This window comes from Pseudophryne corroboree, chromosome 6 (genome assembly GCF_028390025.1).
Source record: "Pseudophryne corroboree isolate aPseCor3 chromosome 6, aPseCor3.hap2, whole genome shotgun sequence".
NCBI lineage: Eukaryota > Metazoa > Chordata > Amphibia > Anura > Myobatrachidae > Pseudophryne > Pseudophryne corroboree.
In genome coordinates this window covers 687,954,638-687,972,531 of record NC_086449.1, presented here as the reverse complement: position 1 = coordinate 687,972,531, position 17,894 = coordinate 687,954,638, and the positions used below count along the sequence as shown (strand labels likewise).

At 47.1% G+C, this 17,894-nt stretch overlaps 11 non-coding genes and 1 pseudogene across 11 annotated transcripts; 5 read left to right on the top strand and 7 right to left on the bottom strand.

The window, feature by feature from the left end:
• Positions 1-3,787: 3,787 nt before the first annotated feature.
• Positions 3,788-3,903, bottom strand: LOC134938675 (U5 spliceosomal RNA). The gene has a single exon (XR_010181187.1). It is a non-coding gene; the product is annotated as a U5 spliceosomal RNA (small nuclear RNA).
• A 275-nt stretch (positions 3,904-4,178) lies between these two features.
• Positions 4,179-4,294, bottom strand: LOC134938644 (U5 spliceosomal RNA). The gene has a single exon (XR_010181162.1). It is a non-coding gene; the product is annotated as a U5 spliceosomal RNA (small nuclear RNA).
• Positions 4,295-4,568: 274 nt separating this feature from the next.
• On the bottom strand, positions 4,569-4,684 carry LOC134938650 (U5 spliceosomal RNA). The gene has a single exon (XR_010181166.1). It is a non-coding gene; the product is annotated as a U5 spliceosomal RNA (small nuclear RNA).
• Positions 4,685-4,959: 275 nt separating this feature from the next.
• On the bottom strand, positions 4,960-5,075 carry LOC134938642 (U5 spliceosomal RNA). Its single transcript, XR_010181160.1, has one exon. It is a non-coding gene; the product is annotated as a U5 spliceosomal RNA (small nuclear RNA).
• A 274-nt stretch (positions 5,076-5,349) lies between these two features.
• LOC134938649 (U5 spliceosomal RNA) lies at positions 5,350-5,465 on the bottom strand. The gene has a single exon (XR_010181165.1). It is a non-coding gene; the product is annotated as a U5 spliceosomal RNA (small nuclear RNA).
• Positions 5,466-5,751: 286 nt separating this feature from the next.
• LOC134938661 (U5 spliceosomal RNA) lies at positions 5,752-5,867 on the bottom strand. Its single transcript, XR_010181175.1, has one exon. It is a non-coding gene; the product is annotated as a U5 spliceosomal RNA (small nuclear RNA).
• A 270-nt stretch (positions 5,868-6,137) lies between these two features.
• LOC134938639 (U5 spliceosomal RNA) lies at positions 6,138-6,253 on the bottom strand. Its single transcript, XR_010181157.1, has one exon. It is a non-coding gene; the product is annotated as a U5 spliceosomal RNA (small nuclear RNA).
• A 144-nt stretch (positions 6,254-6,397) lies between these two features.
• LOC134938150 (U1 spliceosomal RNA) lies at positions 6,398-6,533 on the top strand (annotated as a pseudogene).
• A 585-nt stretch (positions 6,534-7,118) lies between these two features.
• LOC134937926 (U1 spliceosomal RNA) lies at positions 7,119-7,282 on the top strand. The gene has a single exon (XR_010180612.1). It is a non-coding gene; the product is annotated as a U1 spliceosomal RNA (small nuclear RNA).
• A 152-nt stretch (positions 7,283-7,434) lies between these two features.
• Positions 7,435-7,597, top strand: LOC134938118 (U1 spliceosomal RNA). The gene has a single exon (XR_010180759.1). It is a non-coding gene; the product is annotated as a U1 spliceosomal RNA (small nuclear RNA).
• Positions 7,598-8,272: 675 nt separating this feature from the next.
• Positions 8,273-8,436, top strand: LOC134938026 (U1 spliceosomal RNA). The gene has a single exon (XR_010180697.1). It is a non-coding gene; the product is annotated as a U1 spliceosomal RNA (small nuclear RNA).
• A 152-nt stretch (positions 8,437-8,588) lies between these two features.
• LOC134938114 (U1 spliceosomal RNA) lies at positions 8,589-8,751 on the top strand. Its single transcript, XR_010180757.1, has one exon. It is a non-coding gene; the product is annotated as a U1 spliceosomal RNA (small nuclear RNA).
• The last annotated feature ends 9,143 nt before the right edge of the window (positions 8,752-17,894 follow it).

Sequence of the window (17,894 nt, the reverse complement as noted above, 5' to 3'; positions counted from 1 at the left end):
GCAACACAATGCAGCACAAGACAATGAACAGTGATACTGAGCACTGATGAGGATACTACTGAGAACTGACACTGAGCAGGAGAGACACACTACTAGTATTACTGAGCAGCAATAAGTAACCACTGATACTGAGCACTGATATTGAGATTTCCACTGAGAGAACATAGCCACGTCCTCTCCGCTCTCTCTTCAATGCACGAGTAAAAATGGCAGCAACGCGCAGCTCTTTATATGGAATCCGAATCTCGCGAGAATCCGACAGCAGGATGATGACATTTTCCCTTGTTCAGGTTTTCCGAGTCAGGCGGGAACAACCGAGCCTGCCTCGGACCAGTGTAAACCACGTGGAGTTCGTGGGGAATTCGGTTCTCGGAGAACCGAACCCGCTCCTCTTTACCTTATACCCATCAATTTTTTTATTTTCAATCTAAGCCCCTGCAGTTTTCTGTAAGCATCTGCTTCGCTATGATGATCAACAAGTCACAAGGGCAAACACTCAGGGTTTGAGGCGTAGATCTTAGGACCAGCTGCTACAAGCATGGTAGAGGTGTCACTATCACTGGTGACACCCAGAGAGGTGGCGAGGGAGATTGTAATGCAGTGCGCGCAGATAAGCAGTGCAATGGTAAAAAGGAGGCATGGTTTCATAGGTAGGGGCGTGGCCTGGTGGCCTGAATCTACATTTTGTTGCTCCGGGTGTCCCGGGGGTTGGGGGCTGCACCCGGGGACTAGTGTGTGAGCGGTGCTGGCTCCTGCAAAGTGACAGGGCATGGCCACCCAGCATGACGCCTCCCTTCTTGACCATGCTGTAATTGCAGTCGCACTGCAGTTCAGCGTGATCATAAAAAATGGTGTAGGCTCCTGCTGGTGCAGACTGTATGTGCGCGCAGGAAGCCGCCACCATTTTTGTGATCACAGCGGCTGAATGTGATGTCATACAGTCGCTGTGACCACGCCCCCTGTGTCTCCTCCGTTGCAGACCCCATTTTGAAGCCTTGCCCCCGCACCGCTCCATCCCTGACTTGGAAATGGAGTGTTGCTGACCCACCTCTCCCCCCCTTCCCCGCCTTGATTGACAGGCAGAGGCGATCACATTCTCTGCGGGGTGCCGCAGAAAATGCAGGCACATGCGTATGCTCTTAGCAATTTTTGCAGTTGGATCGCTTATTGTGATTGCAATCCAACCTGAATCAGGCCCTATTACCTATCACAATGCGCTGCGGGCAGTACAAAATTGGGTTAATATAGGAGAAAAAACCCCAGACCTGTGCTCCTTAACTGTACCTGGTGGCTAGTGGAGCGGCTGCCCAGTAATCAGTGTCCACCGCAGTGCGCACACGGCCCACCCCCTACGGCCTCGCTCCCCTTCATCAGCGGCCTCGTGATCCGGAAGGGTGGTGTGTGTGTGACTGACCTTAGGATGAAACCGGAGCCTCCGCTGCAGTGACCCAGCAACCAGGGCACGGGAGTATACAGCGCCGCTGGGAGTGATGAAGCTGCAGTAAAGATGTCTATTAGACCTAGCCTGCTGCAGCCCTTGTAGATTCTCATAAAACAAGTTCTTCTTTTCTTGTCAAAATTAATAGCTAAGAATAGGCTGCCTGAGGCAGGCCCCTGTTAATTGGCCTGCTACTGAAGGCACCAACTACAAACTGAGCTCCCTGTTCATGGAAGCGGGGTTATAGAGGAGAATGCACTGAGCTTCTTGGGAACAGTCAAAAGCCTTGAGCCGGTTGGTGCCTCAGATCAAGATCCTACTCTACACCCCAATGTGAATCCTTGTGGAGTCCAGTGTACCCCACAGAAGAAATTAATGTGTCACACCCATTGGCAGCAACCTTAGAATAGCTGCTGACGGGCACAATTGAGAAAGGAAGGGGGGGGGGGGGACATTTGAATCCAGCACATAGATGCAATTCAAATATGTAATTCGTACCTTCCTATTTTAAAATATAATGGATGAACCTCACCCTGTGAGAACAATCTTCATGATCAAGAGATCTCATATGCAAAATAAATATGAGTTGGGATAGGGCTGGGGAGGGCTGCTCGGGCAGCACCTCCCCCGTCAAGTTAAGGAGATTCAACTGAGGAAGCACAAGGGAACTCTCGCCTGGGGACAACAACTGCAGGGAGACCACATCTTTTCAGATGAACATGGGAGGGCGGAAGGCTGCCTAATACTGAAGCACCATATGCAACAACTAGTACAAGCATTCCTGGGGGAAGGTCTGCAGCAGACGGATTTGCATACGGTGATGTTATCCAAGCAGTGGGCCAAAGTTGACTGGAACCCTCATCTGCATATGAAAAGAGAAAAGGGGCATGCAGGGCATGGCGGCCTTTTGCAGTGCTTGGATGACCCCTAGTTCACATTAAACACCCCCACCCTCCTTTGGTGTGGGGCTCATGTTGGCCATGCCCCATCCCCTGAAGCATTCAAGCTGATTTCTTGCAGCAGCTGGGCACTGTAACAGCTCCAGAGCTGTTCTGTAAGGCAAGTAAAAGGGTGTGGGCCCTGCAGCACCACCTGTAGTTCGCATTGTGCGTTGGAAGGCACAAAGTAAGCAGACGGGAGGAGAAGTCAGGATAGTGCGCAAGGGCATTCTTTTCTCTTAGTCCGTAGAGGATGCTGGGGTCACATTAAGAACCATGGGGTATAGACGGGATCCGCAAGAGACATGGGCACTTTAAGACTTTCAAAGGGTGTGAACTGGCTCCTCCCTCTATGCCCCTCCTCCAGACTCCAGTTATAGGAACTGTGCCCAGGGAGACGGACATTTCGAGGAAAGGATTTATTGTTAAACTAAGGTGAGCATCTTACCAGCTCACACCTTAAACATGCCGCAGAACGTGGCATTCAACAGAACACAAGCCAACGGCATGAACAATTGCAGCAAAAAGCTGACCAGAACCATAACACAACATGTGTATAACCACAAGTAATAACTGCAGACACAGTATGGACTGGGATGGGTGCCCAGCATCCTCTACAGACTAAGAGAAAAGGATTTACCGGTAGGTATTAAAATCCTATTTTCTCATACGACCTAGAGGATGCTGGGGTCACATTAAGAACCATGGGGTTATACCAAAGCTCTTGAACGGGTGGGAGAGTGCGTACGACTCTGCAGCACCGAATGACCAAACTTAAGGTTATCATCAGCCAAGGTATCAAACTTGTAAAACTTAGCAAAAGTGTTTACTAAATAGCTGCTCGGCAAAGTTGCAATGCCGAGACTCCCCGACCAGCTGCCAAGGATGAACCCACCTTTCTAGTAGAATGGGTCTTCACCTACTTCAGTAACGGCAATCCTGCCGTGGAACGAGCATGCTGAATCTTACCACAGATCCAGCGCATAATGGTCTGCATGGAAGCAGGACACCAAATCCTTTTGGGAGCATACAGGACAAACAGAGCCTCTGTTTTCCTAATCTGAACCGTTCTGGTGACATACATTTTCAAAGTTCTGACCACAGCCAGAGACTTTGACTCAACGAAGGTGTCAGTGGCCAAAGGCACCATGTGGAAAGATGAACCACCTTCGGCAGAAATTGTTGACGTGTCCTCAATTCTGCTCTATCTTCATGAAAGATCAAATAAAGGCTCTTGTGATACTGCATGGTTTGTACTGTTTTCCATGTGCTCCCAGACCTTTAAGCAAGTAGCATGGTCAAGAAAGTTCTGTTTGAAAAGAAACAACATTTACTGTCATTGTTATGCAAATAAACTTACATTAAAGCTAACAAGAAAGCACACTCGTTCTGTCTTTAAACTGATAAAAGAAACCCCAATAATATGGGGCATGCAAAAATTGAGATAAAACTCAGTTTTGCTCCTCTCCACGGAAATCTTTAATAAAAGGCGAAATATTTGTTAGTTCTGAAGAGAAACCAGAGCATGACCAAGATTCCACCTGTCGCCTGAGTGCCATGCCAGCAGTTCTCATTCAGCTGAAAGTGAGCACCCAATTTGAATGAAAGAAAGCAGATTTCTCACCAGGCTTCCCCTTGCTATAAACATGGTTTGTACTCTTTTCCATGTGCTCCCAGATCTTTCAAGCAATTAGTGTGGTCAAGAAAGTTCTGTTTGAAAAGAAACAAACATTTACTGTCATTTCTATGCAAATGAGCTTACATTAAAGCACACTCGTTCTATCTTTAAACCGATAAAATAAAACCCCAATAAGATGGGGCATGCAAAAATTGAGATAAAACTCAGTTTTGCTCCTCTCCACGGAAATCTTTAGTAAAAGGCGAAAGATTTGTTCGTTCTGAAGAAAAACCAGAACATGACCAAGATTCCACCTGTCGCCTGAGTGCCATGCCAGCAGTCCTCATTCAGCTCAAAGTGAGCACCCAATTTGAAAGAAAGAAAGCAGATTTCTCACCAGGCTTCCCCTTGCTATAAACATGGTTTGTACTCTTTTCCATGTGCTCCCAGATCTTTCAAGCAATTAATATAGTCAAGAAAGTTCTGTTTGAAAAGAAACAAACATTTACTGTCATTTCTATGCAAATGAGCTTACATTAAAGCACACTCGTTCTATCTTTAAACCGATAAAAGAAACCCCAATAAGACGGAGCATGCAAAAATTGAGATAAAACTCAGTTTTGCTCCTCTCCACGGAAATCTTTAGTAAAAGGCGAAAGATCTGTTCGTTTTGAAGAGAAACCAGAGCATGACCAAGATTCCACCTGTCGCCTGAGTGCCATGCCAGCAATCCTCATTCAGCTCAAAGTGAGCACCCAATTTGAAAGAAAGAAAGCAGATTTCTCACCAGGCTTCCCCTTGCTATAAACATGGTTTGTACTCTTTTCCATGTGCTCCCAGATCTTTCAAGCAATTAGTGTGGTCAAGAAAGTTCTGTTTGAAAAGAAACAAACATTTACTGTCATTTCTATGCAAATGAGCTTACATTAAAGCACACTCGTTCTATCTTTAAACCGATAAAATAAAATCCCAATAAGATGGGGCATGCAAAAATTGAGATAAAACTCAGTTTTGCTCCTCTCCACGGAAATCTTTAGTAAAAGGCGAAAGATTTGTTCGTTCTGAAGAGAAACCAGAACATGACCAAGATTCCACCTGTCGCCTGAGTGCCATGCCAGCAGTCCTCATTCAGCTCAAAGTGAGCACCCAATTTGAAAGAAAGAAAGCAGATTTCTCACCAGGCTTCCCCTTGCTATAAACATGGTTTGTACTCTTTTCCATGTGCTCCCAGATCTTTCAAGCATTTAGTATAGTCAAGAAAGTTCTGTTTGAAAAGAAACAAACATTTACTGTCATTTCTATGCAAATGAGCTTACATTAAAGCACACTCGTTCTATCTTTAAACCGATAAAAGAAACCCCAATAAGACGGAGCATGCAAAAATTGAGATAAAACTCAGTTTTGCTCCTCTCCACGGAAATCTTTAGTAAAAGGCGAAAGATCTGTTCGTTTTGAAGAGAAACCAGAGCATGACCAAGATTCTACCTGTCGCCTGAGTGCCATGCCAGCAGTCCTCATTCAGCGCAAAGTGAGCACCCAATTTGAAAGAAAGAAAGCAGATTTCTCACCAGGCTTCCCCTTGCTATAAGCATGGTTTGTACTCTTTTCCATGTGCTCCCAGATCTTTCAAGCAATTAGAATGGTCAAGAAAGTTCTGCTTAAAAAGAAACAGACATTTATAGTCATTGTTATGCAAATAAACTTACATTAAAGCTAAGAAGAAAGCACACTCGTTCTGTCTTTAAACTGATAAAAGAAACCCCAATAATATGGGGCATGCAAAAATTGAGATAAAACTCAGTTTTGCTCCTCTCCACAGAAATCTTTAATAAAAGGCGAAAGATTTGTTCGTTCTGAAGAGAAACCAGAGCATGACCAAGATTCCACCTGTCGCCTAAATGCTGTGCCAGCAGTCCTCATTCAGATCAAAGTGAGCGCCCAACTTGAAAGAAAGCAGATTTCTCACCTGGCTTCTCCTTGCTATAAGCATGGTTTGTACTGTATTCCATGTGCTCCCAGATCTTTCAAGCAAGTAGCATGGTCAAGAAAGTTCTGTTTGAAAAGAAACAAACATTTACTGTCATTTCTATGCAAATGAGCTTACATTAAAGCACACTCATTCTATCTTTAAACCGATAAAAGAAACCCCAAAAAGATGGGGCATGCAAAAATTGAGATAAAACTCGGTTTTGCTCCTCTCCACGGAAATCTTTAGTAAAAGGCGAAAGATTTGTTCGTTCTGAAGAGAAACCAGAGCATGACCAAGATTTTTATCTGAAAATATGTGTTCTCCCTGCAGTTGTTGTTCCCAGATGAGAGTTCCCTTGTGCTGCCTCAGTTGAATCTCCTTTACTTGACAGAGATGTGCCTGAGCAGCGGCCCTCCCCAGCCCTATCCCAAATCATACTTATTTTGCATAGGAGATACCATGGTCATGAAGATTGTTCTCCCAGGGTGAGGTTCATTCATTGCATTCTGGGTATGCTGACCCCTGTGATTTTCCCAAATGTGGGAAACTCGCTTTTATACCTTTGTGCACTATCCTGACTTCTCCTCCTGTCTGCTTACTTTGTGCCTTCCAATGCACAATGCAAACTACAGGTAGTGCTGCAGGGCCCACACCCTTTTACTTGCCTTACAGAGCAGCTCTGGAGCTGTTACAGTGCCAAGCTGCTGCAAGAAATCAGCTTGAATGCTTCAGGGGATGGGGCATGGCCAACATGAGCCACACACCGAAGGAGGGTGGGGGTGTTTAATGCGAACTAAGGGTCATCCAAGCGCCGCAAAAGGCCGCCATGCCCTGCATACCCCTTTTCTCTTTTCATATGCAGATGAGGGTTCCAGCCAACTTTGGCCCACTGCTTGGATGACATCACCGTATGCAAATCCGTCTTCTGCAGAACTTCCCCCAGGAATGCTTGCACTAGTTGTTGCATTTGGTTTGTTGTTTGGGGGTGCTTCAGTATTAGGCAGCCTTCTGCCCTCCCATGTTCATCTGAAAATATGTGTTCTCCCTGCAGTTGTTGTCCCCAGATGAGAGTTCCCTTGTGCTGCCTCAGTTGAATCTCCTTTACTTGACAGAGATGTGCATGAGCAGCGGCCCTCCCCAGCCCTATCCCAAATCATACTTATTTTGCATAGGAGATACCATGGTCATGAAGATTGTTCTCCCAGGGTGAGGTTCATTCATTGCATTTTGGGTATGCTGACCCCTGTGATTTACCCAAATGTGGGAAACTCGACTGCATTATTTGTGGTAGTGGGGGACTGTGTTTGTGCTTTCCTCTGGTCAGCTCTGTTAAAACTCAGATTTCTTTGTCTCAGATTTTCCTCTAGCCTTGTTCTTCTTTCGAGAGTTCCCTTGTGCTGCCTCAGGTGGATCTCCTTCACTTGACAGGGGGGTGCCCGAGCAGCGACCCTCCCCAGCTCTAGCCCAACTCCTACTTACCTGCCAGGTGAGATACTATGATCAGGAAGGTGCTTCTCCCAGGGCAAGGCTCACCCATTGCACTCTGGGTGTGCTTCTCCTATGATATCCCCAAATGTGGGACACTTGACTGCATAATTTGTGTTTCCTCTGGTCGGCTCTCGTATAATTCAGATCTCTTTGTCTCAGGTCTTTCTCCAGCCTAGTTTGCTGTCTGTTTCCACTTCTTTTATCTTGAGCCCCTCCCTTCTATACCCTTGTGCACTATCCTGACTTCTCCTCCCGTCTGCTTACTTTGTGCCTTCCAATGCACAATGCAAACTACAGGTAGTGCTGCAGGGCCCACACAATCTTTTACTTGCCTTACAGAGCAGCTCTGGAGCTGTTACAGTGCCCAGCTGCTGCAAGAAATCAGCTTGAATGCTTCAGGGGATGGGGCATGGCCAACATGAGCCCCACACCAAAGGTGGGTGGGGGTGTTTAATGCGAACTAGGGGTAATCCAAGCACCGCAAAAGGCCGCCATGCCCTGCACGCCCCTTTTCTCTTTTCATATGCAGATGAGGGTTGAAGCCAACTTTGACCCACTGCTTGGATGACATCACCATATGCAAATCCATCTGCTGCAGGCCTTCCCCCAGGAATGCTTGCACTAGTTGTTGCATTTGGTTTGTTGTTTGGGGGTGCTTCAGTATTAGGCAGCCTTCTGCCCTCCCATGTTCATCTGAAAATATGTGTTCTCCCTGCAGTTGTTGTCCCCAGATGAGAGTTCCCTTGTGCTGCCTCAGTTGAATCTCCTTTACTTGACAGAGATGTGCCTGAGCAGCGGCCCTCCCAGCCCTATCCCAAATCATACTTATTTTGCATAGGAGACACCATGGTCATGAAGATTGTTCACCCAGGGTGAGGTTCATTCATTGCATTCTGGGTATGCTGACCCCTGTGATTTCCCCAAATGTGTGAAACTCGCCTGCATTTTTTGTGGTAGTGGGGGACTGTGTTTGTGTTTTCCTCTGGTCAGCTCTGGTAAAAGTCAGATTTCTTTGTCTCATATATTCCTCTAGCCTTGTTCTTCTTTCGAGAGTTCCCTTGTGCTGCCTCAGTTGGATCTCCTTCACTTGACAGGGGGGTGCCCGAGCAGTGACCCTCCCCAGCTCTAGCCCAACTCCTACTTACCTGCCAGGTGAGATACTATGATCATGAAGGTGCTTCTCCCAGGGCAAGGCTCACCCATTGCACTCTGGGTGTGCTGCTCCTGTGATTTCCCCAAATGTGGGAAACTTGATTGCATAATTTGTGTTTCCCCTGGTCGGCTCTCGTATAATTCAGATCTCTTTGTCTCAGGTCTCTCTCCAGCCTAGTTTGCTGTCTGTTTCCACTTCTCTTTTCTGGAGCCACTCCCTTCTATGCCCTTGCGCACTATCCTGACTTCTCCCGTCTGCTTACTTTGTGCCTTCCAACGCACAATGCGAACTACAGGTAGTGCTGCAGGGCCCACACCCTTTTAGTTGCCTTACAGAGCAGCTCTGGAGCTGTTACAGTGCCCAGCTGCTGCAAGAAATCAGCTTGAATGCTTCAGGGGCTGGGGCATAGCCAACATGAGCCCCACACCAAAGGAGGGTGGGGGTGTTTAATGCGAACTAGGGGTCATCCAAGCACCGCAAAAGGCCGCCATGCCCTGCATGCCCCTTTTCTCTTTTCATATGCAGATGAGGGTTCCAGCCAACTTTGGCCCACTGCTTGGATGACATCACCGTATGCAAATCCGTCTGCTGCAGACCTTCCCCCAGGAATGCTTGTACTAGTTGTTGCATATGGTTTGATATTTGATGGTGCTTCAGTATTAGGCAGCCTTCCGCCCTCCCATGTTCATCTGAAAAGATGTGGTCTCCCTGCAGTTGTTGTCCCCAGACGAGAGTTCCCTTGTGCTTCCTCAGTTGAATCTCCTTAACTTGATGGGGGAGGGGCTGCCCGAGCAGCCACCCTCCCCAGCCCTATCCCAACTCATACTTATTTTGCATATGAGATCTCTTGATCATGAAGATTGTTCTCACAGGGTGAAGTTCATCCATTATATTTTAAAATAGGAAGGTACAAATTACATATTTGAATTGCATCTATGTGCTGGATTCAAATGTCCCCCCCCCCCTTCCTTTCTCAATTGTGCCCATCAGCAGCTATTCTAAGGTTGCTGCCAATGGGTGTGACACATTAATTTCTTCTGTGGGGTACACAGGACTCCACAAGGATTCACATTGGGGTGTAGAGTAGGATCTTGATCTGAGGCACCAACCGGCTCAAAGCTTTTGACTGTTCCCAAGATGCTCAGCGCATCCTCCTCTATAACCCCGCTTCCATGAACAGGGAGCTCAGTTTGTAGTTGGTGCCTTCAGTAGCAGGCCACTTAACAGGGGCCTGCCTCAGGAAGCCAATTCTTAGCTATTCATTTTGACAAGAAAAGAAGAACTTGTTTTATGAGAATCTACAAGGGCTGCAGCAGGCTAGGTCTAATAGACATCTTTACTGCAGCTTCATCACTCCCAGCGGCGCTGTATACTCCCGTGCCCTGGTTGCTGGGTCACTGCAGCGGAGGCTCCGGTTTCTTCCTAAGGTCAGTCACACACACACCGCCCTTCAGGATCACGAGGCCGCTGATGAAGGGGAGCGTGGCCGTAGGGGGTGGACCGTGTGCGCACTGGCGTGGACACTGATTACTGGGCAGCCGCTCCACTAGCCACCAGGTACAGTTAAGGAGCACAGGTCTGGGGGTTTTTCTCCTATATTAAACCAATTTTGTACTGCCCGCAGCGCATTGTGATAGGTAATAGGGCCTGATTCAGGTTGGATTGCAATCACAATAAGTGATCCAACTGCAAAAATTGCTAAGAGCATACGCATGTGCCTGCATTTTCTGCGGCACATTGCCAGAGAATGCGATCGCCTCTGCCTGTCAATCGGGGCAGGGGGGGAGAGGGGGGTCAGCAACACTCCATTTCCAAGTCAGGGATGGAGCGGTGCGGGGGCAAGGCTTCAAAATGGGGTCTGCAATGGAGGAGACACAGGGGGCGTGGTCACAGCAGCTGTATGACATCACATTCAGCCGCTGTGATCACAAAAATGGTGGCGGCTTCCTGCGCGCACATACAGTCTGCACCAGCAGGAGGCTACACCATTTTTTATGATCACGCTGAACTGCAGTGCGACTGCAATTACAGCATGGTCAAGAAGGGAGGCGTCATGCTGGGTGGCCATAAGAGATGAGCGGGTTCGGTTCCTCGGAATCCGAACCCGCCCGAACTTCACCCTTTTTTGCTCGGGTCCGAGCAGACTCGGATCCTCCCGCCTTGCTCGGTTAACCCGAGCGCGCCCGAACGTCATCATCCCGCTGTCGGATTCTCACGAGACTTGGATTCTATATAAGGAGCCGCGCGTCGCCGCCATTTTCACACGTGCATTGAGATTGATAGGGAGAGGACGTGGCTGGCGTCCTCTCCGTTTAGATTAGAAGATAGAGACGAGTGACATTTGATTTACTACTAATTTGGGGAGCAGTTGAACTTGTCAGGAGTACTCAGTAGTGCAGAGTTTTGCTGATAGTGACCACCAGTTTTATTATTTATAATCCGTTCTCTGCCTGAAAAAAAACGATACACATACCATATCTGTGCTCAGCCTCAGTGTGCTGCATGATATATCATCTATGTATATCTGACTGTGCTGAGTGCTCACTGCTCACACAGCTTAATTGTGGGGGAGACTGGGGAGCAGTTATAGCAGGAGTACAGTGCACACTTTTGCTGCCAGTGTGACCACCAGTATATTGTCTGCCTGAAAAAGTTAAACACTCCTGTGGTGTTTTTTTTTTATTCTATAAATGCATTCTGCTGACAGTGTCCAGCAGGTCCGTCATACATATATTATATAAATATTTACCTGCAGTAGTGTTATATTTTTTTTTCATCTTTATCATCTCTATATTAGCAGACGCAGTACGGTAGTCCACGGCTGTGGCTATCTCTGTGTCGTCAGTGCTCGTCCATAATTGTATACCTACCTACCTGTGGTGGTTTTTTTTTTTTCTATCTTCTTCATACTAGTAGTTTAGGAGTCTACTGACAGTGTCCACCAGGTCCATCATTATATTATATACCTACAGTAGTAATATATTTATTATATTATCTATACTAGCAGACGCAGTACGGTAGTCCACGGCTGTGGCTATCTCTGTGTCATCAGTGCTCGTCCATAATTGTATACCTACCTACCTGTGGTGGGGTTTTTTTTTTATCTTCTTCATACTAGTAGTTTAGCAGTCTGCTGACAGTGTCCACCAGATCCGTCATTATATTATATACCTACAGTAGTAATATATTTATTATATTATCTATACTAGCAGATGCAGTACGGTAGTCCACGGCTGTACCTACCTCTGTGTCGTCAGTGCTCGTCCATAATTGTATACCTACCTGTGGTGGGTTTTTTTTTTCTATCTTCTTCATACTAGTAGTTTAGGAGTCTGCTGACAGTGTCCACCAGGTCCGTCATTATATTATATACCTACAGTAGTAATATATTTAGTATATTATATATACTAGCAGACGCAGTACGGTAGTTCACGGCTGTACCTACCTCTGTGTCGTCACTCGTCCATAATTGTATACCTAACTGTGGTGGGTTTTTTTTTTCTATCTTCTTCATACTAGTAGTTTAGCAGTCTGCTGACAGTGTCCACCAGGTCCGTCATTATATTATATATACCTACAGTAGTTATATATATTTTTTTTATATCATTAATTATCATCTCTATACTAGCAGACGCAGTACGGTAGGCCACGGCTGTGGCTATCTCTGTGTCGTCAGTGCTCGTCCATAATTGTATACCTACCTACCTGTGGTGGAAGTTTTTTTCTATCTTCTTCATACTAGTAGTTTAGCAGTCTGCTGACAGTGTCCACCAGGTCCGTCATTATATTATATATACCTACAGTAGTTATATATATATATTTTTTTATATCATTAATTATCATCTCTATACTAGCAGACGCAGTACGGTAGTCCACGGCTGTAGCTACCTCTGTGTCGTCAGTCACTCGTCATCCATAAGTATACTAGTATCCATCCATCTCCATTGTTTACCTGAGGTGCCTTTTAGTTGTGCCTATTAAAATATGGAGAACAAAAATGTTGAGGTTCCAAAAATAGGGAAAGATCAAGATCCACTTCCACCTCGTGCTGAAGCTGCTGCCACTAGTCATGGCCGAGACGATGAAATTCCATCAACGTCGTCTGCCAAGGCCGATGCCCAATGTCATAGTACAGAGCATGTAAAATCCAAAACACAAAAGATCAGTAAAAAAATGACTCAAAAATCTAAATAAAAATCGTCGGAGGAGAAGCGTAAACTTGCCAATATGCCATTTACCACACGGAGTGGCAAGGAACGGCTGAGGCCCTGGCCTATGTTCATGGCTAGTGGTTCAGCTTCACATGAGGATGGAAGCACTCAGCCTCTCGCTAGAAAAATGAAAAGACTTAAGCTGGCAAAAGCACAGCAAAGAACTGTGCGTTCTTCAAAATCACAAATCCACAAGGAGAGTCCAATTGTGTCGGTTGCGATGCCTGACCTTCCCAACACTGGACGTGAAGAGCATGCACCTTCCACCATTTGCACGCCCCCTGCAAGTGCTGGAAGGAGCACCCGCAGTCCAGTTCCTGATAGTCAGATTGAAGATGTCAGTGTTGAAGTACACCAGGATGAGGAAAATATGGGTGTTGCTGGCGCTGGGGAGGAAATTGACAAGGAGGATTCTGATGGTGAGGTGGTTTGTTTAAGTCAGGCACCCGGCGAGACACCTGTTGTCCGTGGGAGGAATATGGCCATTGACATGCCTGGTGAAAATACCAAAAAAATCAGCTCTTCGGTGTGGAAGTATTTCAACAGAAATGCGGACAACAGGTGTCAAGCCGTGTGTTGCCTTTGTCAAGCTGTAATAAGTAGGGGTAAGGACGTTAACCACCTCGGAACATCCTCCCTTATACGTCACCTGCAGCTCATTCATCATAAGTCAGTGACAAGTTCAAAAACTTTGGGCGACAGCGGAAGCAGTCCACTGACCAGTAAATCCCTTCCTCTTGTAACCAAGCTCACGCAAACCACCCCACCAACTCCCTCAGTGTCAATTTCCTCCTTCCCCAGGAATGCCAATAGTCCTGCAGGCCATGTCACTGGCAATTCTGACGAGTTCTCTCCTGCCTGGGATTCCTCCGATGCATCCTTGAGTGTAACGCCTACTGCTGCTGGCGCTGCTGTTGTTGCTGCTGGGAGTCGATGGTCATCCCAGAGGGGAAGTCGTAAGACCACTTTTACTACTTCCACCAAGCAATTGACTGTCCAACAGTCCTTTGCGAGGAAGATGAAATATCACAGCAGTCATCCTGCTGCAAAGCGGATAACTGAGGCCTTGGCATCCTGGGCAGTGAGAAACGTGGTTCCGGTATCCATCATTACTTCAGAGCCAACTATAGACTTGATTGAGGTACTGTGTCCCCGGTACCAAATACTATCTAGGTTCCATTTCTCTAGGCAGGCGATACCGAAAATGTACACAGACCTCAGAAAAAGACTCACCAGTGTCCTAAAAAATGCAGTTGTACCCAATGTCCACTTAACCACGGACATGTGGACAAGTGGAGCAGGGCAGACTCAGGACTATATGACTGTGACAGCCCACTGGGTAGATGTATTGACTCCCGCCGCAAGAACAGCAGCGGCGGCACCAGTAGCAGCATCTCGCAAACGCCAACTCTTTCCTAGGCAGGCTACGCTTTGTATCACCGCTTTCCAAAATACGCACACAGATGAAAACCTCTTACGGCAACTGAGGAAGATCATCACAGAATGGCTTACCCCAATTGGACTCTCCTGTGGATTTGTGGCATCGGACAACGCCAGCAATATTGTGCGTGCATTATATCTGGGCAAATTCCAGCACGTCCCATGTTTTGCACATACCTTGAATTTGGTGGTGCAGAATTATTTAAAAAACGACAGGGGCGTGCAAGAGATGCTGTCGGTGGCCACAAGAATTGCGGGACACTTTCGGCGTACAGGCACCACGTACAGAAGACTGGAGCAACACCAAAAACGCCTGAACCTGCCCTGCCATCATCTGAAGCAAGAAGTGGAAACGAGGTGGAATTCAACCCTCTATATGCTTCAGAGGATGGAGGAGCAGCAAAAGGCCATTCAAGCCTATACATCTGACCACGATATAGGAGGTGGAATGCACCTGTCTCAAGCGCAGTGGAGAATGATTTCAACGTTGTGCAAGGTTCTGCAACCTTTTGAACTTGCCACACGTGAAGTCAGTTCAGACACTGCCAGCCTGAGTCAGGTCATTCCCGTCATCAGGCTTTTGCAGAAGAAGCTGGAGACATTGAAGGAGGAGCTAAGACAGAGCGATTCCGCTAGGCATGTGGGACTTGTGGATGGAGCCCTTCATTCGCTTAACCAGGATTCACGGGTGGTCAATCTGTTGAAATCAGAGCACTACATTTTGGCCACCGTGCTCGATCCTAGATTTAAAACCTACGTTGTATCTCTCTTTCCGGCAGACACAAGTCTGCAGGGGTTCAAAGACCTGCTGGTGAGAAAATTATCAAGTCAAGCGGAACTTGATCGGTCAACAGCTCCTCCTTCACAGTCTCCCGCAATTGGGGGTGCGAGAAAAAGGCTCAGAATTCCGAGCCCACCCGCTGGCGGTGATGCAGGGCAGTCTGGAGCGACTGCTGATGCTGACATCTGGTCCGGACTGAAGGACCTGCCAACGATTACGGACATGTCGTCTACTGTCACTGCATATGATTCTCTCACCATTGAAAGAATGGTGGAGGATTATATGAGTGACCGCATCCAAGTAGGCACGTCAGACAGTCCGTACATATACTGGCAGGAAAAAGAGGCAATTTGGAGGCCCTTGCACAAACTGGCTTTATTCTACCTAAGTTGCCCTCCCACAAGTGTGTACTCCGAAAGAGTGTTTAGTGCCGCCGCTCACCTTGTCAGCAATCGGCGTACGAGGTTACTTCCAGAAAATGTGGAGAAGATGATGTTCATTAAAATGAATTATAATCAATTGCTCCGTGGAGACATTGACCAGCAGCAATTGCCTCCACAAAGTATACAGGGAGCTGAGATGGTGGATTCCAGTGGGGACGAATTGATAATCTGTGAGGAGGGGGATGTACACGGTGATGAATCGGAGGATGATGATGAGGTGGACATCTTGCCTCTATAGAGCCAGTTTGTGCAAGGAGAGATTTATTGCTTCTTTTTTGGTGGGGGTCCAAACCAACCCGTCATTTCAGTCACAGTCGTGTGGCAGACCCTGTCACTGAAATGATGGGTTGGTTAAAGTGTGCATGTCCTGTTTATACAACATAAGGGTGGGTGGGAGGGCCCAAGGCAATTCCACCTTGCACCTCTTTTTTCTTTTATTTTTCTTTGCGTCATGTGCTGTTTGGGGAGTGTTATTTGGAAGGGCCATCCTGCGTGACACTGCAGTGCCACTCCTAGATGGGCCAGGTGTTTGTGTCGGCCACTTGGGTCGCTGAGCTTAGTCACACAGCTACCTCATTGCGCCTCTTTTTTTCTTTGCGTCATGTGCTGTTTGGGGAGTGTTTTTTGGAAGGGCCATCCTGCGTGACACTGCAGTGACACTCCTAGATGGGCCAGGTGTTTGTGTCGTCCACTTGGGTCGCTGAGCTTAGTCACACAGCTACCTCATTGCGCCTCTTTTTTTCTTTGCGTCATGTGCTGTTTGGGGAGTGTTTTTTGGAAGGGCCATCCTGCGTGACACTGCAGTGCCACTCCTAGATGGGCCAGGTGTTTGTGTCGGCCACTTGGGTCGCTGAGCTTAGTCACACAGCTACCTCATTGCGCCTCTTTTTTTCTTTGCGTCATGTGCTGTTTGGGGAGTGTTTTTTGGAAGGGCCATCCTGCGTGACACTGCAGTGCCACTCCTAGATGGGCCAGGTGTTTGTGTCGGCCACTTGGGTCGCTGAGCTTAGTCACACAGCTACCTCATTGCGCCTCTTTTTTTCTTTGCGTCATGTGCTGTTTGGGGAGTGTTTTTTGGAAGGGCCATCATGCGTGACACTGCAGTGCCACTCCTAGATGGGCCAGGTGTTTGTGTCGGCCACTTGGGTCACTGAGCTTAGTCATCCAGCGACCTCGGTGCAAATTTTAGGACTAAAAATAATATTGTGAGGTGTGAGGTGTTAAGAATAGACTGAAAATTAGTGGAAATTATGGTTATTGAGGTTAATAATACTTTGGGATCAAAATGACTCCCAAATTCTATGATTTAAGCTGTTTTTTAGGGTTTTTTGAAAAAAACACCCGAATCCAAAACACACCCGAATCCGACAAAAAAAATTCGGTGAGGTTTAGCCAAAACGCGTTCGAACCCAAAACACGGCCGCGGAACCGAACCCAAAACCAAAACACAAAACCCGAAAAATTTCCGGTGCACATCTCTAGTGGCCATGCCATGTCACTGTGCAGGAGCCAGCACCGCTCACACACTAGTCCCCGGTGCAGCCATCAACCCCCGGGACACCCGGAGCAACAAAATGTAGATTCAGGCCACCAGGCCACGCCCCTACCTATGAAACCATGCCTCCTTTTTACCATTGCGCTGCTTATCTGCGCGCACTGCATTACAATCTCCCTCGCCACCTCTCTGGGTGTCACCAGTGATAGTGACACCTCTGCCATGCTTGTAGCAGCTGGTCCTAAGATCTACGCCTCAAGCCCTGAGTGTTTGCCCTTGTGACTTGTTGATCATCATAGCAAAGCAGATGCTTACAGAAAACTGCAGGGGCTTAGATTGAAAATAAAAAAAATTGATGGGTATAAGGTAGAGAGGAGCGGGTTCGGTTCTCCGAGAACCGAATTCCCCACGAACTCCACGTGGTTTACACTGGTCCGAGGCAGGCTCGGTTGTTCCCGCCTGACTCGGAAAACCTGAACAAGGGAAAATGTCATCATCCCGCTGTCGGATTCTCGCGAGATTCGGATTCCATATAAAGAGCTGCGCGTTGCCGCCATTTTTACTCGTGCATTGAAGAGAGAGCGGAGAGGACGTGGCTATGTTCTCTCAGTGGAAATCTCAATATCAGTGCTCAGTATCAGTGGATACTTATTGCTGCTCAGTAATACTAGTAGTGTGTCTCTCCTGCTCAGTGTCAGTTCTCAGTAGTATCCTCATCAGTGCTCAGTATCACTGCTCATTGTCTTGTGCTGCATTGTTGTGCTCAGCATACTACAGTACATTACTAATAGTCCAGTGCTGCATCTTGCTGCTCAGTGTCAGTTCTAGTATCCTCATCAGTGCTCACTATCACTGCTCATTGCATTGTGGTGTTCTGTATACTACAGTAACATAGTAATATAGTAACATATAGTAACATA